Source organism: Rattus norvegicus, chromosome 1 (assembly GCF_021556685.1).
Source record: "Rattus norvegicus strain SHRSP/BbbUtx chromosome 1, alternate assembly SHRSP_T2T, whole genome shotgun sequence".
Taxonomy (NCBI): Eukaryota; Metazoa; Chordata; class Mammalia; order Rodentia; family Muridae; genus Rattus; species Rattus norvegicus.
Genome location: NC_141534.1, coordinates 270,952,953 through 270,977,811, shown reverse-complemented (window position 1 = coordinate 270,977,811; position 24,859 = coordinate 270,952,953). Strand labels below are relative to the sequence as shown.

General features: G+C 45.5%; 1 protein-coding gene across 2 annotated transcripts in view; it reads left to right on the top strand.

The window, feature by feature from the left end:
* Gfra1 (GDNF family receptor alpha 1) overlaps window positions 1–24,859 on the top strand; it is a 232,525-nt gene that overhangs the window by 31,678 nt on the left and 175,988 nt on the right.

The following is a 24,859-nucleotide window of genomic DNA, read 5'->3' as shown; positions in this document are numbered from 1 at the left end:
TGCCGAATATTAACAACCATTGAGCTGCTGCTTGGATCAGCCGAAGATACAGATGTGGCCCAGAGAGTCATGCAGGGACCCTCAGCTGGAGGCTTGCGAGGTCTTGTGTTTTCCCATCACCATGAAACCCTGAAATTGCATGGCTGAGATTTGCTGTGACAGGGTTCGGTTCTGCAGGGTCCCTCTGTTTTCCCCGGGCCTCTTCCAGGCAATTTGAAACGCTCACAAGGTAGTTGGATGAAGCCTGGGGACCGTGAACCTCTTGGTGACAGGTTCTTGGAAAGGTAGGCATCGGGTTTTCTTACCCCTGTTGTTGGTCTTACAAGTGCTTCAGATTCTTCTGGCAGAGGCCGTGGTCACTCCAGTACAAGAGAGTATTGTTTTGCAAGGCCACACACTTTGGAAATCTCCCCGAGTTGTGAAATTTTAAACCATCCGCTCGGGGGGGGGGTGGGGGGGGAATGGGTGCGCCTTCAGCAAGGTCCTGTTTGTGAGGGTGTTTGTGAGGGGTGGCTGTTTTTACCCTGTTGGTTAGGGCTCTTAGCACATGGCTGCAGGGCAGAAGGTTCGGCTTCTAGATCCCAGCTCCGCCATCTTTGTCACTTGACCTTAAAGGACAAGTGTTCTAAAGGATTCATTTGGTGCGTGCTCACATGGGTGCGTGCGTGTTAACTGGGACGTCTTCATCACGCCTTCTCATGGGTTTGTCCCCAAGTGAACACTCTCCGTTCACTGGATGGCGTGAGCGAACTTGGCATGTCCTTGGAAGGCTTTTGCTTGTTCGTTTTCCAGTCAGCAGATACTTGGTGAGCGTCTGCTCTATGCCAAGCCTCTCTGCTGTCTCCCACTTCTGCATGCAGTACGGGGCAAGGGCGTTGAAAGTATCAGGCCTGAGGATGCGAGAGAGGAGAAGCCGACACCTCTGAGACTGCAGGCACATTCTTAAAAGTGACTTCCTACGCACACGAAGCTCAACCCAAGTGTTACTTGCCTAAAGGACAAGTGGTCTAAAGGAGTCATTTGGTGTGCGGCGCATGTGTGCACGTGTGCACAAGTGTTTGTGCATGCACTTGCCTATGTGTGTGTCAAGGTCAACTTCTGTGATCTTGCACTACCTTTTTCCACTTTATTTCTTTTGAGACAGGGCCTCACTGAGTCAGGAGCTTGCATTTTGTCTATACTGGGCAGAAATCACCACAGCCAGTTCTTTTGTGGTGCAAGCACTTCACCTGCCACTGGGGCCACCTCTCCAGCCCTCATTTGCTCTTTATAACCTTTGGCTTATGAAAGCTGGTGGGATTTGAAGCCTTGAGGGAGATCATCCTCCCTAGAAAAACGCCTGCAGGCATGGTTTTGTGCTGGTTTGGGGAAGAATGTTACCCTTTGCTGCCAAGGCTCCTGTCTTAATTTTCACTGTGTGAAGAGGGCCAGGTACTCTGAGCTGCAGGGAGGGTGAGGAGGAGGAAGCCCTGAGTGGGCTGTGGACGTGGGAGCAATGGGGCAGCTCGATCACCACACTGGGAACAAGAGGCAGCACATTAGGTTTGTGTGGGGGGCAAACAGTGAGGGTTTTGTTTGGGAGACTTAAAAGTAAACCAGCTGCTTCCCGAAACTCAGCCCCCTAGATTTCCCTGAAACAGAACACTAGCAGCTAGAACCTTCCCGTGTTTTATATTCACTCCACCTTCTCGTTGGTATCTTTTTCTTCCCATCTATGAAGTGTTACAGTTTCTTGGACCCAGCTAAACTCTGCAGACACAGGTAGTGACCTTACTATCCAGAGACCCTCGGCCACTGCGCTGGGAGCCACTGAACAGGGCTCTGTTGTGTAACACATTCTGAATGTTCATACTTTTGCTCCGAGTGAACTCTTCCAAAAGTTTGGTAAATCCCGGGGGACTTGGCTATCAGCTTAAGGCTTCTGTTGTTATTGCTACACGTTAAAAAAAAATGAATGTGAAGTATAAATTATCTTTTAATGAAGAGCAACAACCTCCTTTTGTTGGAGATGATACTTGTCTATCACAAGATAAATAATCGCTTTAATTATTATGGCGGCATGGGAAAGTACATTTTGCAAAGAATTCCATTCTAAATGTATGACAAGCTAAATTAGCATTTAGAGAGTCCTGAAAGGAATTCAGTGTTGCATTAAGTTTTTATCTTCCATCCTATCAGGCTAGCTTTCTTTAATTGAATGTTATTATTTTGGACCTCATAATATTTGCTCTGGGTAAAAGAACAATAACTCATTAGACCCACTGCCTCTGCATGAGATCAATAACAAAATTCCCATTAGTTATTCCCCCCAAAGACCTTTAGACAGGGCACTACCAGCGTGGCATAAGGGAAAGGGGGTTTTATAATGATTTACTTTAAGAAGTTTTTTTTGCCGCTGATATACATCCGGCAAAACCCCACTAGAATTGCACTGTAATATTTATAAAATAGAAACGTGGAGAAATGGTTCTGTCGTGATCTGCATTTCAGTTCTCTGAAACTTGAGAGATACAAAGCTTTTATGATGTCCAGAACAAAATTTGTCAGCATGGTGGGAGGGACTATAAACATTAATATTTTAATGTAAACCCACTGATGTAGATGAACTGTTCTTCCTTTTCACCCCTCCCCCTCCCCCTTTCCTTCCCCCTCCCTCTCCCCTCCCCCTCTCCTTTCCCCTCTCCATTTCTTCTCCCTCTCTCCTTCCCCCTCCCCCAATCGCTTTATCCTTCCTCCATAAACATGCTTTTCTTTCTGTCGCTAAAATAGCCGGACATGGGTAACAACATACTTGCTTTGAGATTGCTACTCTAGGGGCTAGGGAGATGGCTCAGTAGGTAAGGGTGCTTGCTGTGTATCCCAGTTCAAATCCCCGGCATCCACATAGAAATCCAGGCATGGCCATGTACTGCTAGCTCCCCGACCCCCACTGGAAGCTGGTGGGCGGGGGATATCAGTAGGCTGGCTGGGTTTGAAGGCTGCCAGCCTAACTCCAGGTTCTGAGAGAAATCTTGCCAGGAGCAGCAAGGCAGGACATTGGCATTCTCTGGTCTCCGCCCATGTACAAGCTCACCTCCCACTGACACACACACACACACACACACACACACACACACACACACACACACACAAGTAAGGTAAAGGAATGACATTTCCGGTCTATGTATTTCAGTCTGAACCCCGTGCAGGAATAGGAGAAAAAGAAAAAAGAAAAACAGCACAGAAGCCTTGGGGGCCCTACTTCAGGAGACTTGCAAATGCTGGTTTTTATAGCTAGTAAGTGCAAACATTCACTGTGGGTAGAAATTATAGATTTTCTTTTTTTTTTTTTTTTGGTATCTCAGCCTTAAAAGAAGTGGCCATTTGTTCTGTATGTCAATAGTTGAAGAAAGAGATCAAAATATTCCGCCTCAGAAAAATCTGTAATGTCCCATAGATTTTTAGATTAAATGGACCAGATTAGAATAATGGCAAAGGACATTATGCCTTCATTGAGCAGATTACAACCAATTAAGTCGTAATTCTGAGCCCTTGTTAAATAAATATCTCTTATGATCAATCAAGAGAGAGGGAAGGGAAGGTTAGGCTTTCCCATTAGTCGCTGTCTCGCCAGGAATTCTCGGCGAACCTGAAAGGGTTCTGTTCACAGAGAGGTCCACAGAGTCCACAGAGTGTGGGCTGTAAACACTATGTGTCACACATGTAAACCCACACACCATTGTTCTTGGAGTCACTTTTTAGCTGGGCACTTGAGAAGGCAGGCATGCCATGGCCTGAAGGCTGGAGGCAGATGGAGGAGTTTGCTGTGTTCTTCTGACACTTACAAGATTGAGTAAGTCTTCCTGATCCCTCTCGGGGTCACAGGGAGGTTACCTTGCTGGCGCCTTCCCCAGGGCCCCTCAGCAAGCGCTGAAAGACAGCTTTCCTGTTGTCATGTGCAGCTCTGTTGGAGCAGCTGCTCCCAAAAGAGCTGGTGAAGGAGCCAGTTGGTCTTGTGTGCACTTTGTGTTGTATATAATTCAGGTGTTAAATTTATTGGAAGACGGAGCCTAATGTAAAACATAGCGTAAAAAACCAAGGGGGGGGGGGGGGCTGTCGGCTTTCTGGTGCATTTGGAAAGAGCTGAACATTCTCAGGATGTCTGTTTCGGGAGTGGGGGGGCGGGAAGCTGGAAACAGTGTTGTGAGTGTGGAGAGTGAAAGCCAGCTCTCTAATCAGCAAGCCTCTCAGACCTGGCCCTAAGCTGTTGAGGAAGCACAGGTGTTGTATTCCTGAAGGAACCCCTGGCCCTCGTTTCTTCTTGACCTTGTCAGAGCTTTAGGGCTATTTTGGGAGGTCTTGTAGCCAGGGCTTGTTTGAGAGTTAAGTGATGAAAGAGAATGGGGCAGGTCTTGTCAGGCGTTGATTGGCAGGGAGTGTCTGCTGTCCCCCAACTTTGATAGAACACACAGGACTGATACTGCAAGAGGAACAGAACGTAAAGATACAGTATTAAAGGATGGAGAAAAGGGAAGAGGCATTCTCCTTCCTTCCTTCCTTTCTGATCTACTTATCGTGATACTGGTTTGCTGGTATTATTAAGCGGTTTGAAAACCTTGTGCCAGACAGTAAACACAGCAAATGGCTTAAAAGCTCGCACTGGAACCAGACCAACTGGAGCTGCAGTCACAGTTGGGCCTATGGCATCTGACCTTAGACAAGTCACGTGGTGGCCTCCCAGAGCCTCGATGCCCTTGCCTGTAGAATCTGATCGGAAGATTCATAGGCCTTATGGAGGGGCCAGCCATGGACTGGAATACTGTATAGCCCCTCTATGTATAGATCTCTAGAATAGCTAAGCATTTCAAGAGGCAGAGAAACTTGTAATACAGAGGCTTATGTACACACCAAAAAAAATTATAGACATGCCTAAGATTCAGGGACAGACATTTAATGGCAAACATGAAGGGGAGGAAACCTGGTGCAGGTAGCAGAATGAGAGGAAGGCTGCCCAATGCATCTCCTTACGTTTTAATCATATGCTGCCTTTTATAAACCTAACCTGGTTTTATAAACTCCTTGTGGGGATAAGCTCACTTAAGTTCCTGTCCCAAGGCCCGGATCTAAAGGTGCTCTGAAGCTCTCTTCGGGGAGGCTGTTATTATTGTAGTGTTGAAACAAAGTTAAGGTTAAGGGTTTCCTGTTTAGCCAGAAGACAGAAAATAGCAAGATGTATCCAGTGTGCCCGAGGGAAGAAGGCTGAAGATGAGTGAGGTCTCAGGCAACGTTGTTGTTCAGTGTTGGCGGAGAAGCACAATAGGGTTTATGTTTTCACCTTCAACTTTTCCTGAATGTGAGTTTCCCACCCTCCCTCACAGGGGCTCCATCAGTTGCCTGCTTTTAAAAATCATTTGGCTTCATCTTTCTTGTCTCATATCACCTGTATCACTTGTATCATCTGCATCCTGGAAGGCTGTGTGACCTTTTATCCCCCAATAATTTCATTCTGTCTCGGTCGCCTTTCTATATACAAGATGTATACCATTTCTCCTACTGTATAAGATTAGAAGGCCAGGGTGGGAAACTGCTCAAGAGTGCCTGTCCCCTGTTGTGTGGTTCCTGACAAATGTATTGACACCAGGGAAGTGAGGGAGTGGCTCCACTTGCACAGACTTGGTAGTCTCCTGGAAGGGAAAGGTGTTCCTGTAGTGAGCAGGGCCCTCTGGCGTGCACCATAGCTATGGTGGTTCGAGTGGTATATTTGGTCAGCACTAGAGAGCACACATACAGCCAAGGTCAAGGACTCCTAACAAAAACTTGGACCTTCCTTAGTGCCAGAGATAGGCTATTTCTTGCACTGCTCGAGTTGTCTTAACAGTACTGTAGACTGGGGTGCGTGGTTTCAAAGAAAGAAACATGTTTCTGGGTTCTGAGGCCAAGGTGCTGGAAGAACATCTACCCTTTCCCTTGACTGTTGGCGGCTACCATCTTGTGAGATGCTCATGTGACACCCTTTGTGAGTAGGCTGAAGGAATGGAGAGAATCACATTATAGGAGGCCACCTTGATGACCCTATCCAAACCTAACTTCCCCAAAGGCTCGGCCTCTGAATGCCATCACATTGGAAGCCGTAGCTTCTGTGAGTGACTTTGGTAGGGAACCACTACAGTTGAGCTCCTAGCAGGTTGGAGAGATGGTTGTCCTATTGGGGGTGAGGACAGTTGCTGAGGCAAGGACCGCTGGACACTCCTTCTCCTGCTGATGGTAGGAGGTGGTGATGGTGTGGCTTGGGTTCAGGGGTCTCATGGCTCTTGGTGCAGGATTTCAACTGTGTATTCCGATTGTCAGTCAAACACTGTCACAATCATTTGATGCACTGTTACAGAGAGAATAAACTTCAGATTTGTTTCTTTTGTAGAGAAACTGACAGGTCAGGAAAAGATATTTAACAGCCTGGAGATTCTAAGGCTATTTGGAGCAAGTTGCAGTGACCACTGTAATAATGTATATTTTCTCTGTGATTTGGCTGACCAGCCATGGTGTATCATTCCATTATTGCCTGCTTGCTGAGATCTGGTGTTTAAGTATTGTGTTTCCCATCTCTCCTGCCAATTTGTGATGTGGGCTCTTGCTCTACCCCCGGGATCTAGGCAGAGGGCACCAGGTATATAATTTTGTATGTATGTATGTATGTATAATGATTTGAATGAGAGTATACCTCATGGCTCAGATATTTGAACACCTAGTCTTCCGTTGGTAACAGTGTTTGGGAAGGTTTAGGATTGCGGCTTTGCAGAAGAAAGTGTGTTGTCACGAGGGCAAGCTCACCCCATGTAAGTGTGCTCTCGCTGGTCTCACCCCAAGTCTAGTGTGTTCTCACTGCTTTTGGATTTGAAGACGTCACGTCTGCTGTGTGGCACCATGCTTCCTCTCTATGGAACCGTGAGGCCAAAGAAATTTTCTTCTGTAAGTTGTCCTGGTCATGGCGGTTTATCACATCAGAAAAGTAATTAAGAGTGTGTGTAATATAATTTATGAAGAGTCTACATGCATTGCCTGAAACTGTCAAGTATTCTGAGACTGTGATGGACTTGGCAGGTATTTCATGACAAGCTTTTCCTGGGGAGACACAGCACACATCTACTCACCCCTGATAGGGATCCCTCGACAGACCAAAGTGTGGAAACCACCAATGTCCAACTTGGTGAACCATTCATTCTTTTGGAGTCAATTACAGGAGCAGAAATTACTCACAGAGAGATGCATCGGTAAAGCCCATTCTGACAGCTCAGAGATCTGGGAACCTGGAGAACAAAGCATAGCCTGCCTGCAGCTCAGTTGAGTTCAGAGCAGCCTCCCCCTCCACCCCCCCCCCCCAGAGTCAATTATTCTAAATCTCTTCCAGGCAGGTCAGTTGGTTTTTGCTTCTTCCAGACAGCAGGTCTGGTTTCAGAGTCTTTGCAGCTGTCTTTGCTTACTTTGTAGGAAAGGGCCTGTTGAATCCAGTCAGTTTCAGGGACTTCCTGAAGCTATTTAGGGTTGTTTACAAGGAGCTCCCCTGAAGGATTGATGTTTCAGTCTTGGAGGAAACTTTACAGAACAGCAAGCTTTTGTCAACAAAGAGTTTTTTCCTTGTTTTCCTTTTTCTAAAATGAGTCAAATAAGTGGGCCTCTTTTTGTTGGGGGAGGGTCTTATCCAAGCATCATGGATTTATGTACAGAGGCGTCCCTGTTCCAGGTTAGGATGGTGGGTTCTGGTTCCAGTGCCCACTGGGAGCCTAACTCATCATTTTAGTGGGCCTTTGAGAAGCTGTCTAGATAAGAGTAGGTTCCATTTGAACCAGAGAAGAGCAGGATGGGTTCCCACAGATGTAATCACCTCCCTAAAGGGGACACAGAGGCAAGCTGGCTGTCAATGCTTTACTGGAGAAGTGTGGAGAAAAACTCCAGCTGGATCATTCATCTGCATTCCAGCTGAGCACAGGCTTCTGTCTCCATCACAGTGGGGAAGGAGTCTGCCTTCTTCCCAGAAGAGGTGACCAAAGATGCTCTTCTATCCAAGAACCAGAAAAAGAGACAGAGAAGCCACATATCCAGCCACATCGATAGGGGGCTACTGTTTTTGGTTGATTGTTCCTCAAAGCCACAAATGTATGCTGTGGTCTAAGGAGAAGACCACCACCTCTGTACTTTTTGTAATATTGACCCTTTATATTGGGGAAATGGAGAAACCAAGTGTGCTTATCAAAAGAAACCAGTCAGTGGGTTGAGCTGGTTGGGCAGAACAGATGCCCTGGGAAGAAGGTGGTGTTGGCAGACAGAGAGAAACTGGTGAGTGACGGTGGTGAATGAGGTGGTAACAGGTAGTGGAGGGACTGTACAGGCTTTACCTCTGGAGAGCTCCGGGTCTAAACTGGTATGTGTCCCAGGAGAGAGCAGTGTTCTGGGGGCAGTTAAAGCTAAAGCAAGAGCCCCAGTGCCTGGGTGGGACCTAGCCTGGTTGGTACAGTGTTTGCCTAGAGTGTCTGAATGGAGGAAGTATTAACTCCAGAGTATTCTGCTCTAAGCTATTCTGAGGTGACCTTGGTGAAACCTTAGGCAGGGACTCTTCTCTGTTTTAAGACGCTGCCATTCCTTACTGCTGGGTAGGGAACATCGCCACATCAGTGGAGTGCATGCCACACTTATTGAGGCGTGAGGGCCTGAGTTCAGATCCCTGGAACTACTGTAAAGGTTGGGCACAGCAGCTGGTGTCTGATATCCTAATGCTGGGATGGAGGGCTACAGACACAGGGGATCCTTGAAGTCACCAGTTAGCCAGCCCATCTGTATCCTGGGCTGTAGGTTCAGTGAGAGCCCGTTAGCCACTGAGGAAGACACCTAATGTTGATGTCTGCCTCATACATACACGTCTCCTCGTGAGTACCCAAGGAATAGGTGTGTACACACACACACACACACACACACACACACACACACACACACACACACACACAGTTTTGTAATAGGAAAGATCTGATCTGAAGGAAGCTAGAGTATTGATTCAGACACTGATATAGAATAACTTAAGTCTTGATGGGCAGTGGTGGCACACACCTTTACTCTCAGCATTTGAGAGGCAGAGGCAGGCAGATCTCTTTGGGTTTGAGGCTAACCTGATCTACACAACATGTTCTAGGACAACCAGGGCTACACAGAGTAACTGTCTCAAAAAAAAAAAAAAAAAAACAAACCAAAAACCAAAAAACAAAAAACCCAAACAAAAATTATCGTTGGCCTGAACTAACAGATTTTACTTAATTAAAGGTCAAAGATGCCAGTATCTCCCTTGAAGGAGTCAACACAGGGGCTTCCACTAGTGATAGCTTGGGGTTTGTGGTAGCTGGGGCTTCCCTATTGCCAACATTGAGGTGGGACCCTGAGGCTTTGAAGCCTTGGCCTCGAAGAGCCCTCCTGATCCCTTTTAACACCTTTGAGGAAGGTTAATGATTAAAATATGTTCCACTTCAGGAAACTGCAGAACAAGTTGTCAAAGTAATTTGCAATTCCCTCTTTCTTCCTATCTATGCTGAGTGTGCTGTTTAATTACATCTATCTATCTATCTATCTATCTATCTATCTATCTATCTATCTATCTAGACAAGTCCTTTATCACCATTAAACACGGGATTGTTTTGTTTTTTTCCTTAGTTTTTTTTTGTTGTCGTTTATTTTTGTTTTTTAAAATTAAGAATCATTTAAACATCTCCAAAGGTTTGAAAAAATGTCGGGGAACTTAGTTTTACTTGGGCTTTGAACTTTTCAACACAGTGCCTTGATATAGTCACAATAAATAGATTCATTCAAATGGGGTGTATTTAAAGAGGGCTTGAGACAGTAAAGTTCTCATCTCCTTAAATCACCCAGAGGCCATTTAAGACAAGATCCTGGAGGCCTGCCAGCTCCTCAGTCCACAGGCACACTCTGGGGGGATGGAGTCGCCAGCACGCTTTGCTCACGTTATTTCTGAACAGCGTAGGGTATGTTTAATTTTTAACTTGTTTATTTTAGTACAATCTGGAGTCTAGCCACTCTGGTTGGGATTCTTTGACCTCAAGGTGGGTAGTCTTTCTCTTTACCGGAAACTCTTAGAAGAAGCAACAGTCAAGTTCTTTGCTAGAAATAAGAGATCAAATTGGTCTGGAGTGAGTAGAATGGTCACTTCTTTCTTTCCTCCGTCCCTTCCACTTGAGGCTGCCAGTTTGATCCCAGTGATAACATCTCTCTGCTACTGTGGTCAAGGCCATTTTGTGAGGAAAACTTCCTAATCAGCCCCGTTGGCAGAGGAAGTGGAGTTGATTCACAACCCGATAGAGTTAGTTTTCAATAAGCTTGTGTGCTGAGGTCTTGATTTAGATGTGGAAATTTTAAGTAGTGCCTGTCACAGGGCATTAGCTTTTAATGCTGTAGTTAGAATTTAAATCTATGGGTGCAGTACAACAGATTATTTTTCTTCACTAAGCAGGTGAGTTGGGAAAGGGCTGGCTGATATAAGAAGAAAAAGAAAGGTCTAGAATGTGGAAAAGGAGAAAGGGGGTGGTACTCATCAAGCAAGAGAGGAGGAGACCATGATAGAATGGGTGTGGCTGTGAGAGCCCCACCCTGCATTTGTCTAACACTTACATTAAAAAGATGCTCTCTATCCACGTACTCTGAATCCAGAAAGAGTCTGAGTCATCGGAGGACGACTTACCTCTGTGCCTTAGATGACAGGAAGCTGTAGTCAATTTATGACCTTAAGGTAAGGCGTTGTAGCAAGGCTGCGACTTGGCTCACTGTTCTACTCTGTCATCATTTAAGGTGTGAAGGAGACAAGGCTCATGTCATAAAGCGGGTGAGAATTCTGGGACTGGAAATGTAGGTTGACAGTAAGACCTTGCTGGTTTGTTGACCGAATCAAGAGGACACACCTTGGGCTTGGTGGGTACCTTCCTAAGGGTCCATCTGCCTTTGTCTGGGCTCACAGTAGTTTTAAGAATCAGATTTCAGGTGAACTGTTAAGTGTTTTATTTCCAGAATGTCTTTGTGCTTCTCAATTCAATAAAATTTAAGTGTATGTGTGTATGGATTATTTTTCTTTTTTAAAGAGAAATCCGAATAGTCCTGAACATCACCATGAAGTCTCTCTTGATTTGTCATCTGCTGTGGTCCTGCACATTACCAGCATCCCGTCCATTCTTCTGGACTCCAAACACACAGCGATGCTCTATCCGGGCAGGGACAGTCTTTTCTCCTTCACTGTGTCTCTCCTGTGTCACTTACTATACCAGCTGCTGCAGCTACCTCTCGTTTCTGTGACACTCTATTTTTGATGGCCTTGATAAAGTACTCATCTCCTATGTTAAAACGTGTGTGTGTGTGCTCGTGCGTGCGCGCGTGTGACATGGGGAGATGAGGGATGGGCTGGGGTGAGATAAAGACACACAGAGAGAGACAGACAGACGTGGAACAGCTGAGAAGGAAAGATTTATTAAGCGCACAGTTGCAGAGAGACCTTAGGGCAAAATGTCGGGGAAAGCTGGGTTGCATGCATGGCAGCCCAGTGTGTCCTGAGCTTCCTCTCAGTAAACCAGGAAACATCGAGCTGAGGAAGGGGGAGTGCTCAGAGCATGAGTCTGTGGAGGGTTCCCAGCCCCCTCCCTCTCCTTCTCCTTATCTCTCCTTCCTGCTTTCTCCCTTTAGGTGTGCATGTGTATGTGCATCCGCAGGCACCTAGTTTCTTGAGTTGAGAATGAAGGCTGTAGTCTGTTTATATGAATGGCACCTGTCTAATGGTCATTCAGTAAATACTTACAGACTGGAAACGAGCTTGTTTATACCAAAAGCTTTCTACTGCCCTGTGAGAGGAGCTAGAGTTCAACGGGGAAAGGACACAGCATCCATCTTGACTGCAACCCTTCCAGCAGCTGCTGAGGAGTGGGTTGCCATCCCACTGGGCAGAGTGACAACTTGGATTTTAGCACACGAGGAGACCAGTTTGTGTTTCTGCTGTGACCTTGAGCAGGTCTTGGTTTCTCTAGCTCTGAGATAGGAGTGTTCTGTTTGTCCATCAGTGTGGCCATGGAATACAAGATTAAGAAGTGCATGTGAGGTCCTGGGATGGGGGGTGGGTGACTTCCTGCCTGGATTGCAAGGCATCAGGGGCCCTTTGGATCAGGCGCTCCACCTTAGACAGGTGAGTAAGTCCTCAGCCTTCTTGTGTGCTATTCCACGATGCCTTTGGGTTGATGAGGTGAAGCTGTGACTCCAGAACATTCAGATGGACGCGTAATTACTCTTTTAAATGAAGAACTTGGCCCAGTATAGAGAGGCATGACAAGGTCTTTCAGATGCCAGAGTAAAAGTCACAGTTACAGACTAGCTCAGCGGAGAGCCCAGAGGGACCCTGGTAAGGGAGTGGGGGTGGGGATGCCCAGCACTGGAAAGTCTCCCCTGAAACATGGTTATTTGTGTCAGATAACTTTTTTCCTCTCTTAGATGAAAGTTCATCTTTTAAAACAAGATTTACTTATTCTTATTGTAAATGTATTTATTGTATATCTCTCCAGTGGGCTGCAGAGATGTCTCCAAGGGTAAGGCTACTCTTGCGGAGACCCTGGGCTCGGTTCCAAGCACCCATATGACAGCTCAGTCATCTATAACTCTAGTTCCAAGGGATCAAGCCTCTTTTTCTGGACTCCGTGTGTACCAGACACACATGTGGTACACAAACATACATGCAGGCAGACATGACACTCCACCGATACAATAGAATACAAAATGAAAGGACCGATGCTTACCCAATTCCTACAAATATCCAGCCTTGATGAATAATATATTTGTATAATGTGTTTGCTTAAAATGTATCTACGTTAGTCAACTTATGTTGCCATGACAGTTGCTACAAAGAACAACTCAGTGGAAGATTTCTTTTGGCTCAAAGTTTCTGAGGGTCAGAGTAGGCCATTGCCTTGGGCCTGAGGTAAGGGCAGAGCCTTAGGGCAACAGGAACATGGGGGAAACTCTTCACTTCATGTCAGCCAAGAACAGAAGTGGGTGAGCCTGCAGTGGTGGGTGACCTCCTCCCTCTTAGTCTTTGTGGCAGTTACTTTTCTGTTGCTGTGACAGAACACAGCGTCTCAAACAACTCACAGAGGAGAAAGTGTATTTGGGCTTATGGTTCCAGACTGTTAGAGTCCACAATAATAGAGTGAGGGCATGGTTGCTGGAGCTGAGGGCTCATGTCTTGAGCCACAAACATGAAGCAAAGAGAGTGAATTAAAAAACAAAAACAAAACAAACAAACAAAAACCGGCTGTGTCCTGTGGCATACCTCCTCCAACAAGGCCATACCTCTTAAGCCTCTCCAGACCGTGTCACTGAGGACCATGTATTGGGACTGTGGTGTAATCTCTTCTATGCCACTGCAGTCTCATTCCTCTCAGGCTGTCAGCCAATTGGATGAATCCACCCACAGTCAGCGTGAGTCTTCCTGGAGTTGCAGCCCCAGCCGGCATATGTCTCTGCAGTGCCATCAGCAACACAGCCATAAGTGTGCTTTACACATCTAAGTGTTTCTCGGTCTAATCAAGCTGATAGCGGAGAGTACCCATCACATCATCAAAACTAAGAAGATTGTCCACAGAGAAGTAGCCCTTGTTTCTACCTAGGAAGAAAGCCACCCGAATACTTTCATGGCTCCCTATAGTATTTATTCTTCAATCTGGGTTTTTACTGAGTGACCCCTGCCCTGGTCACTTGGCTTCACTACCTGATACCCCCACTGTTTAGTTGTACATACGTGATGTAGCAATTTCCTATTGCTACTGTGACACTGTAACACCTTACCCCAGCTTCAGTCTTAGCCCATACAAACTGGTGCTACTGTAACACCTTACCCCAGCTTCAGTCTTAGCCCATACAAACTGATAATACCTAGGACTGTAGGCTAGAAATCCACTAAGCATCTAAGTGTCAGCCTGAGGATCCAAGGGGAATCTTGTTTCCTTGTTTGAAACATATACCTGTTAGTCAGACTACATGACAAATGCCCCAAAGAGCAGAGCACAAGAACTTTTAGAAGCCACAAGTACTGTTTGTTTGTTTGTTTGTTTACCTGTGGCCTCCTTTCTCCAACTTCAAGGTCAGAAATAACATCTCTCCCACCTTTCACCATCACAGCTGCCTAGGAAAGTCTTGACTGTTGCGGATTCACCGGCTTGACTATTATTTATTTATTCTCATTGCTGTGGTAAAACATCTAACAACAGTAATTTGGGGAATTCATTTTGACTCACAGTTTAAGGGCCCAGACTATCAAGATAACGTGAGTGTTATGTAGCGGGTCACACCGTGTCCATAGTCAGGAAGCAGTGAGGAGGGGCAAGCTGGACCTCAGCTAGCTTTCTTTTCCTGTGCAGCCCAGGACCTCCAGCCCAGGGAATGAATGGTACCACCTACACTTAGGGTAGACTTTCTCTCCTCAGTGAACATTATCTAGAGCTCCCTTATAGGACTGCCCAGAGGCTTGTCTCTCTTTCGTTCTCCATCTGGTCAAGTCGTCAGTGTCAAGCTTGACAGTGGCCGACCTGGAAAATCCAGGACAGTCTCCCTGTTTCAGCCTCTTCAGTTTAACCACACTTGCACCATCTTGGCCTTGTAAGACCGATCTTGTGCACACAAATACAGAGGTTCCAGAGCAGATGGGGAAAAGAAGTGGATGTGGGCCAGAGAATGGGAATGAGACTAAAAAAGGACTGGATTCAGCCTCGTATAGGGAGGCAAGCACTCTGCCACTGATCTACATCCCCAGCTCACATGCAGCTTTGGATGCCATTATTCTGTTTGCCATAGCCAGAAACAGGGAGAGTTGTGCTCCCTTCCTGTCCTTTGGAGCTGTCCTGCCAGCTTCCTAGGAGTCCCTCCCTACCTGGGAGATGATAAGACACCTTTAAATCTCTTTATCAGAGTACTCCAGACTTCTGGTGTACAGCAGGCATATTCTCATATTATACCGTACCAGCCAGGGTGTTCTAAGGCAGCCGATTGCTTGCTGCCACCATGCCTGGTAGATAATGGGAGTAGTGGGAGGAGAGTGGAAAATGAAGGCTTTGATTATCGGGCCTGAAAAGGTCCATCTAGAAATAGCCACGTTACAGCCAGTTCTTTCGAACTCTAAGGTACATTTTGTAACGACGTCTGTAATTTGAAGACATTTCAAGCCACAAACTGGCTCCAGAAATGGGCTTTGTTCTTTATAACATGATCTGCCCACCACCCAGGCCCCTTAAAACAACTCAGTGGGATCAGAGGGACATTCTAGGAAGCAGAGACTGGGGATGTGCTCATCCCTGTCTGCACCCAGCATGAGCACAGCGGATGGTTCATCCAGGGTACTAAACAGGTAGAATGCTTGTGAGCTCTCAGCATGGAGAGGAAATGGGCTAATGGAACAGGAGACGGGACTGAGTCTGTATTTCCCACCCGGACCCATCGTGTGCCCAGAAGACATTACGATCCCTAGAAAAATCTGTTCTCTTTCTCCAATGCACTGAGTGCAGACAATTAAGATTCAGTTGTCCGGGAATTGTGAATATGAGTCCATTCCTCATGTATGAGAGTCTTGTGTGAAGTGGATTCTGTTTCTTGTACCTTTAAGAAGCATGGCCCCAGCCTTGTACTCCCACAGTGCACAGCAGGTGGCAGAGCTCTGTGCTTCATTTATTAAGGGGTTGGCTGCCAGTCAGGGCTGTGCTACTTGATCTTGTGCTTTGGTTCCTTCATACCTCCTTCCTTAACTCCAAGAGCCAGAGTGACAGTATTACTTGACACAGGCCTTTGGGCACTGGCTAAATAAAGAAGAAACCAGGGACTGAAGATGGAGCTCCATCGATAGAGTGCTTGCCCTGTACACACAGTTCAGACTCCCAACTTTAGACTCCAATGCTATATAAACCAAGTGTAGTGGGATCTCAGTGTCCTTGGAAGTGGAGTAGTGTCTGATATCACTCCAGGGGAAGATGAAGAAAATATAGGGAATGTACTTCAGATAGAGAACTAATTAACAAACCAATGTATCCAAAACCACCAAAGTCCAGATTGGCGGACTAGTGAGGTTTTTTTGGGGGGGGGTGTTAATTATGGAAGTACAGGTGACTTAGAGGTAGCTGCATTGCCCAAAGCTCACCCCAGCATTGTTGAAAAGATGGAACCCTGGATTTCTCTTACTACTTGCAGTACTCCAGGGTTTTACAGGGTCTTTTTTTCCCTCGGCCATTCCGACTGCTTATATAACTTTGGAAAGGATGGAATCTGGTAAATTTCAGGGACTTCCTGAGATGTGTGAGTTGTTTATTTTCTGAGTGTTAAAGAGCTTTCCTCCAGGATGGGTTGTTTTGGTTCTGAGGAAATTGTTACACAATATGAAACAACAAAACCATCAGGAGTTCAAGGTCATCTGTGACTGGAGAGTTTGTGGCTAATCTGGGCTACAGGAGAGTTTGTCTCATAATAACAAAAACAAATAAAACAAAAAAATAGAACAACAAAAAAAAAAAAACAAAAACCAAGCCCCTGGAGAGGTTGTACCATGATGGTGTCTCCATCACTGGTACCCTCTATGTTTCTTTCCTCTTTTGGATACAGCTGTACCTCTGGAATTTTTAAGCAGTATTTGAGCAGGGTCACTGTTAATAACTTTCCCCTGACTCATAGTTTGGCATGTTCTCATTGCCTTAGATTTGTGGATCAAAGAGTATGGCAAAGAAGCAAAAGACCCTAAACATTGCAGGGTTCATGCATATAGGATGATAAGGGGGGAGGTCTTCTGAGATGACATGCAAGGCCCCTTCTAGATGAAATGTCTTTGAGAAGCAACTTCCTTTCTATGAATAGAGGTCTGTCCTCCCATGCATGAGCTTTAATCGTTTCTACAAAGGCGACCCTTTGATCACGAATGCTAAAGAGTTCAGGCAAAGTTTCCTGGGCCTGTCTTATTTGGGGAACATTTGTGCTTTGTAGACCAGGGGCATGCCAATATTTTAAAGGCCATGGCTAACATCTTCTACCCTAGTCCAGGGAACCACTTGGCAGTGGGGAGCAGACAAGGAACTGTTTGTGCTTCCATAATTACAGAGCAGCAGGAGTTTTATAACTGCTGAGTGGACTTCAAAGTTAATTACCATTTAGAAGTCTGAATAAAATAATCCTCTAAAACACTGGGGATCAGGAGAGTTTCGGTGACTTATTCCTTTATTAGAAATAAATACTAGATCCTCAAGTACTTTAAAGATGAGAAGCAGGAGGCCGGAGGCATCCAGTAGGAATACAGCGTAAGCCATGCGTATGTGCGCTTTTACAAAAGCTCCGTTGAATAAAACCGCAAGAAGCACAGGTGAGATTAATTTTAATGCAGATATTTTGTCAATTCATTGAACAGATTTCGGGATATGGTTGAATATAAACAAATATTAATGAACTATTGCAATCCCACCCCCACCCCCCCACCCCCGAGGAAAACCGCTGGACTCTGTTTACCAAAAAGCAGGCCAATATGCTTGACTCCTTGCTTCCTCGTGCTCAGGAGTTGTGTATCTGGGGGCCGCCATATTGGAAGCACTGTGCAGCGGCGCTCTGGAGAGACAGGACACAGTGTCTCATTTGGACTTTCTGGGTGCTAGTCATGATGTCAGGCTCCTGTATCTGTTTCTTTAGCGATGCTCATTGGTTGGAGGACTGGGATACGGTTGTAAGTTTGGAGAGCTGGAGGAGGCTGTGCTAGCAATTAGAAACGAATTAAGATTTTCGGGCAGCTTTTATTGGATACGACTCACCGGCATTTCACTTCGCCGTGGAAAGCGCGCAGCTCAGAGGGCTCAAGTCTGTATAGCTGCACACCTACCATGCAGTCTGTTTAGAGTATGCTTGTTACTCCGAAAAGAGGCTCAGCATAGCCTCGTGGTTCCGTTCCCCCTTCACTCTCATCTCTTCTGGTCCTCGACATCTACTGGCCTCTCTCTGTCTGTAGGTCCATGTGGTGTGGACACTTGGTATAAGTGGACTTCATTTACTCGTGTATTCATAATAATGTGGTCCTGTGTAGCAGGCTTCCTTCACTCAGCATAGTGTCTTCAGGGTTCGGTCTTGTATAGCAGGAATTACTGTTTCATTTACCACCGAATAATTTTCTGCTTCAAATACACTGCATATCACTTACCGGGTCATTGAGTGGCTTGGACTTTTTGGTCATTAGGAATAATGCTGACGTGAATATTTGGCCACAAGTTTTTGTGCGGGTACATCTTTTTCTTTTCTTTTTTCTTTTGCATGTGTACATGAGTGTGATATTCGTGTGCTTGTTTGTTTACATGCATGTGATTGTATGTCTGTACACCTATGTGTGGAGGCCCTAATTTATGTTAGCGATCTTCTTTGATCACTCTGAACTTTATTTGTTGAGGCAAAGTCTCTTACTGAACTCCACATTCTCCAACTCAGGTTCGTCTCTATCGACACCCACATTGTCCCAGAGATATCCTGTGTATGCCTTCCAAGGGGAGTGCTGGGATTACAGGTGGTCAACATACCTGCTGAGCTTTTCTGTGGATCCTGAGGATCCAAACTCTGGTCCTCTCACGTGCATTGGTGCTTTATCCACTAAGCCATCTTCTAAGATCATGTACTCATTCTATATGGAAAAACCTTATTTAACCATTTGAGAACCTTCCAAACAGTTCCCCATAGTGACTTTAACATTTTGTATTCCCATTAGCAGTGTACTAATAACTGCAAACACTTTAAAAAAAAGTAATGTTATGGCCATGTTTTGTATTCCTTTTGTGCTATTATAACAAAAATCTCCATCCTGGGTTTTTCCTTGTCTGCTTCCTGTTGCTATGATAAACACTATGACCTAAGGCAACCGTTGGGGGGGGGGATTTATCTTTTCTTGCATCTTTATCTATCACCAAGGGAAGCCAAGGTGGCAACTCAAGGCAGGAACTGAAGCAGAGACCATGGAGAAATGCTGACTCCATGGGTGCTTGCCCTGCTTTCTCAGCTACCTTTTCTTACACACCCCAGGCCTACGTTCCCAGGATGGCACCACTCACCATAGGCTGGACCCTCCTACATCAATAAAGAAATGCCCTCAGACGTGCTGGCAGGCTGAGCCGCCGGCAGAGGCAGTTTCTCATTTGAGATCGCCCTTCCCACACATGCTAGGTTTGTGTCAAATTGACGAGAACTAACTAGCACGATAGGTGATTTATAAAGAAGAGAGGTGTGTTTTTGCATAGATTTCGGAGACTGAGAAGTTCAAGGTCGAGCTACCAGAAGTCTTGATTGTTTGATGAGCTCCACTCTGTTTCCAAATGGCACCTTAACTACTGCTTGGTCTGGGAAGAGGGACCTATGTGCCAACCACCATGCTAAAAACAAATTATATATAAAGCATGATTTAAACATTTTAGGCTTTGCGATACGTTAGAATTCCTTCTTGGAGGAGCTGCTGGCAAGCCAGCTGCACAAATCCATCGTGAAAATGACATTTATGCCTGATGATTTGTGTGTGGCCAGTGAATAATAGCTCACAGGTTTAGAAGAATCTTAAACTACCAGGTGAACTTCCTTTTTTCTTAAAAGGGCACTTAGTGGAGTGTGAGCTACAGTAACCACTCTGGCTGCACATGGATGGAGCCCTCTCAGGTTATGGTCCATTCACAGTCGCAGAGGTGATTGGTGAAGGGTCTTGAGCCCTTTTCTTATTTTTTTTTACGTCCATAAAATGACCATTTTGTTATAGAAGAGTTCAGCTACACATTTACTTTGGACACACTGCAGCCATAGTGTGAGACCATGGTGAGATGCTAATTAGCTACCCAGGATCCTGAGAGTATGTGCCTTAGAAACTGCTGCCTGCATGTATGAAGTACCTTCTGTATGTCAGTTGCTTGGTAGGTCTTCACACAGGAGCCTGGTCACAAGTCATCAGCCCTGTGCAGTCTATAGATGGTGAGGCTTAGGGCAGCATCTGACCTCCCTGGGTCAGATTCAGATCCATGTTCAAGTCCTCTGACTCTGGAGCCCAGAGTGCATGGTAAGCACTCGTTACCTTTTACACAGTGTTCTTCCCGTCTCCCACCGGGATCACCCTCCTTTTCATGAACCCTGCAGGGGTGGCTCCCGTACAGACCTGTAGCTCTAGTGCCATCCCAACCTCAATTTCCTTTAGTTTGTTCTGTTTTAAAATTGCCAACTGTTCTCCCAGCTCAGCCTCCTTTCTCTGAGCTTCTATGTGATTTGCTGTTAAACGGTTTAAGTAGATACATTTTTTAAAAGAGAGATTGTAAACTTAAAAGGTGTGTGGGGAGTATGTATTGAGGTTGTTTCTGCAATTGGACCCCAAATTTACAGATAGTAGAGTTACAGAAAAAAAGAGAGAGAGAGAGAGGTAGAGAGAGAGAGAGAGAGAGAGAGAGAGAAGAGGAGGAGAAGGAGGAGGAGAAGGAGGAGGAGGAGGAGGAGGAGGAGGAGGAGGAGGAGGAGGAGAAGGAGAAGGAGAAGGAGAAGGAGAAGGAGAAGGAGAAGGAGAAGGAGAAGGAGAAGGAGAAGGAGAAGGAGACGGAAGAAACATGGGTAAGGTAGTACTAAATACGATGGATATTTTCCAGGAGGCTGTAGAAAGCATGAGGTAGGTTTTCTTGTTTGCGCTTCCCTTTTGTATGGCTACTGACCAAACATCCACAAGAGACATTGTATCAACGTCCACAAATGTGGCCTCTGAAACCAGATTGCTTCAACTCAAATCCTAGCTGGTTTTCCTCCCCCTGACCTTTGATAGCTTTACCCTCTCTGGGATATGTTTCCATTTCGGTGGAACAAGCGTCATAACAGCTCTCCTGTGGAGTGATTGAGAACATTGTTTGTCTGTTTAAAAAGAACTTAAAATAGCACCAGGTGCATGGAAAGCGCTGGAAACATGCTATTATTAACATTAACATGCACCTAGGACGAGCTACTGTTTTACACTGTGCTTTGGAACTCTGGTGATCATATCCCTGGTGTTGTACATTTAGTTCTAGTCAGACAGACAGAATGAAGGTGGCCAGTGTATCCGAGTTCACAGGAGGCAGAAGTACAAGTGTCCTGCAAGCATAGTGCAGAGAGGTCCTAGTGTACTGTTGGTTCTGAAATCGAGGAGCTGGAGAAGCCTGTATATAGTCATACAGTTTTCCTCTGTGTGTGTGTGTGTGTGTGTGTGTTATGGAGAGAGAGAGAGAGAGAGAGAGAGAGAGAGAGAGAGAGAGAGAGAGAGAGAGAGAGAGAGAGAGAGATTTCTAACTGAACCTGGAGCTCACTGGTTGATTCAGTTGGAATGGCTGTCAAGCAAGTCTTGGAAATCTGCCTGTGTCTGTATCCCTAGCCCTGGGTTACACGTGCATGCTGCAGGACCCAGATTTTTATGTGGATGCTGGCTGTGTGGTCTCAGGGCTTCATGCTTCTAACAGCTAACACTTTCCTGCAGGACCTACCTTTCCAGCTATGGGATTGCAGGAGCAGACACTTTCTTGACTTAAATAAGATATTTTCTGTTGGAGCCCCTTTAAAACATCCATGAGCTTCAGCAAGTTCCAGGTAATTTATAATTGAGTGGAGCCAGGCTAGAACGTGCCATGTCCTGAGATGAGGACATGCCTAGAGTGTCTTGTGTCTCCAGTCTTTTGGGAGGCTTTGGACCTGCTTCATGGTGATCAGCAATGTTTGATTGTTAGGGGCAGCTTCTCAGATCTCAGACATTAATAGTCTCTGGCTCCTGGGAGCTCTCCTGATGGTAATTTGTGCCAAGCCATCAAAATAATGATGATGGTCATTGTCTTCTGTTTGCTTTAAAGTTGTCTATCCCGGTAATGATCACGTAACAGGGGAAGGGATTTATCCTTCTGGACATTTATAAATGCCTACTTTGAATTTAGGAGACTGGGTAACCAACCTGACTAAAGTCTGGATTTCTCAGACCTGTGTAGGGAATACAGTTTTGATGAAATTAATCAGTTGACTTGAAAACGGAGACAAAAGAGGATGCTTCGGGATGTGTGTGTTGGGTGGGTGTTGGGGGGGATCAGAAGTTGAGTCTGTGAGCTGCTGTAACATTATAGGTTTCAGATGGCTTATAATTCATCTATAATGGGAAAAATACTTTACCGTGGAGATAATATCCTGGGATAAGTTCAGAATCATAGGTTGTATTATGGATGTGTTTGTGGATATATGTGAATTGCAGGGAGTGGATTTCTTCCCCTCTGAATGTAATTTAGCTTAGATAAGATGATGAATAAGCTATACACAACAAGAGCCCATTTGATGTAATGTGTGTAATTTTAAGCATAAAACCACCATATTTTAGAACCAGAAGGGACCTTAGCCTGTACCCAGTGCATATCATTTTGCAGACAGAGAAAATGAATCCTAGAGGATGAAGTAGCTTTGCCTAGAGTGTGGACTGGGACTCGATAGGTAAATTGCTGGGTTTGGAGCCTTCCACGACTGTAAGGCTCAGCACCCACAGGTACTGTTTTACTGATCCTAGGTTCACATCTTTGCTGATCAGAGCTGTAGTGTGGTTTCTACTGCAGTGTAAGGAAACTCCTCAGCATGTGCAGAATCTTAGTAAAATACTTCACACCTCCTGATGAACACCCGATTACAGAAGTCTGGGGGAATTAGAATGATGCCATTTTCCAGATTCCTCCTTTGTTTGGGCTATTAACATAGCTTCATTGGGTTTCTCAGCAGGTTCAGAAGAATTTAGAGAAAGTCATGTATGCTGTTCATTTCAGAGAAAGCCATTGGTTGCTAAAGATTGCGTTTAAAACGGTTTCATATCAGAGGGATTTTAATAATGAAGTCTAAAGTATTTGTACATGAATTCATTAAGCCTAGATTAGCCTTACTATAATTACTCAGAAAGTAATTCAATTGAAAATATTTTTAAAGGGTATAAAATACACGGTTAGGCTAGAAAGCTACCCCATTCTACTTTATCAGCTCCATAAAGCACCAACAGACTTGGACATAACTTTCATAGTATACAGAATGCAATCATAAAAAAGTATTATTCCTAAATCTATCTTTTTATGTTCTTTCAGTAGTTAAGAGCTTTATACCTCGGTGGTAGGAGTGAGATATACTAGGAATGGAATGTCATAAAGTGCTGGGGACTTTTACTAGCTGTCCTTTACACCGCCTGCCCCAGTCAGTGTCGGCTGATGGGCTACCAGGGTACGGTTGGAGATTGATGTTGGCAAGCACCTTCTCTAGAAAACGTAACTGGAAGAGACTTTTCTTTATTTTATCTTTTTTCTTATCTACAAATAAAAGACATTTACTGAGTGTGGAGTGCTTTCAGACAGAGCCCAGTGACAGGCAAAGTATTGGTCTTAATTTCTTCCATGATGAAAGGTGAGGTAAGTGCAGGATGGAGGAACATGACAGAACTCTCTTAGGACTCTTACCTGGAACAAGAGAAGAATGAAAGGTGAGGGAGGTAGTCTACCGCCAAAGGACTCAGGTGGGGGTGTCAGTGGGGGGCATCTAGGATGTTCAAGATAATCACTATAGGTTTGCCAAGGCTCTCAGGGGACTCGGTTCAGTTTGAACTATTTGCGTGTGTGCGCCAGGAGGAAGTGGGAGGCTTGTGGGTACTGGCTGTGTAACATGGAGCTGCCTGAACTGTCTGGCTTTGGAGACACTTAAAACCAAATCACAGCCTGTGTGGTGCCACTGAGGGCAGGGACGGCCTCTGGGGGAGAGCATGACTTTGGCGCTGCTCCAATGGTGACAGACAGACCTGCACCCGGGCAGGAAGGGACTCTGTCATGCTCAAACTTCGGTATATTTAATTAAGTACTGGAATAATTTTTCTCAGGCAAATTCTTTGAGCTGTCCCAATTGGTTTCTACCTATTTTGACTTAGTCAGTAGAAAGTGTGTCTCCATTGGGAGCCCCTTAAATGGGGACCCTCAGTGATGGTGGGGCCAGAAGAGGTAGGTAAGGTCAGAGGAAACAAGCCCAGGCTCCCAGTGTCTCCGATCTCTGACATCTGTTCATTGTTTTCTCTACTCTGGCACTTGAAGGTTGAATGCCATATATATATATCTCAAGGCCCCCAAAGAAGTCATTCATAAGGTAATACTCATGAGGTAATATTTGAGAACCCCTTTGGGGTTTCTTACTAGCATGTAGCTAGAGCATGATAAGATGACAAATTCTCACCCTGCTCTTTCTACAATGCTACAGTTGTCACACAGGTTTTCAAGCAAGCAGTCAGTAAGGTTTATAATACCTCAAGTCACAGGGCCGTAGTGCATAGAAAACCTCACATAGCCCAGGTTTGTCACTCCTGTATTACTTGAGCCTCCATGGCCGTTGACAAGATCTCATTAAAACAGGTGTTGCTTTGGGTATCAAGTTCTTCTGGCTACTTGTCAGCATTAAGAACATTGTTACTAGGGGTTGGGGATTTAGCTCAGTGGTAGAGCGCTTGCCTAGGAAGCGCAAGGCCCTGGGTTCGGTCCCCAGCTCCGAAAAAAAGAACGGGGGGGGGGGGGGAACATTGTTACTAGAATGTTGCAGGTCAAAGAAGGCCAAGGGATGGGATGGCTTTCCAGACCCTGTTCTATTCTGCTTATTGTAACCATAGCATTGACTCAACTTGTGCTATGTGAACCAGGGACCAACTTCCAAGCGCCAAAGATTTTACATATCAGAGACCCTGGTGGTGCTCATGGGAATTCTGAAAGGAAGATAGGTTTCCTTGCACTTACACATGACGGGAAACCAAGATTGAAAGATTCTAGCAGCTACT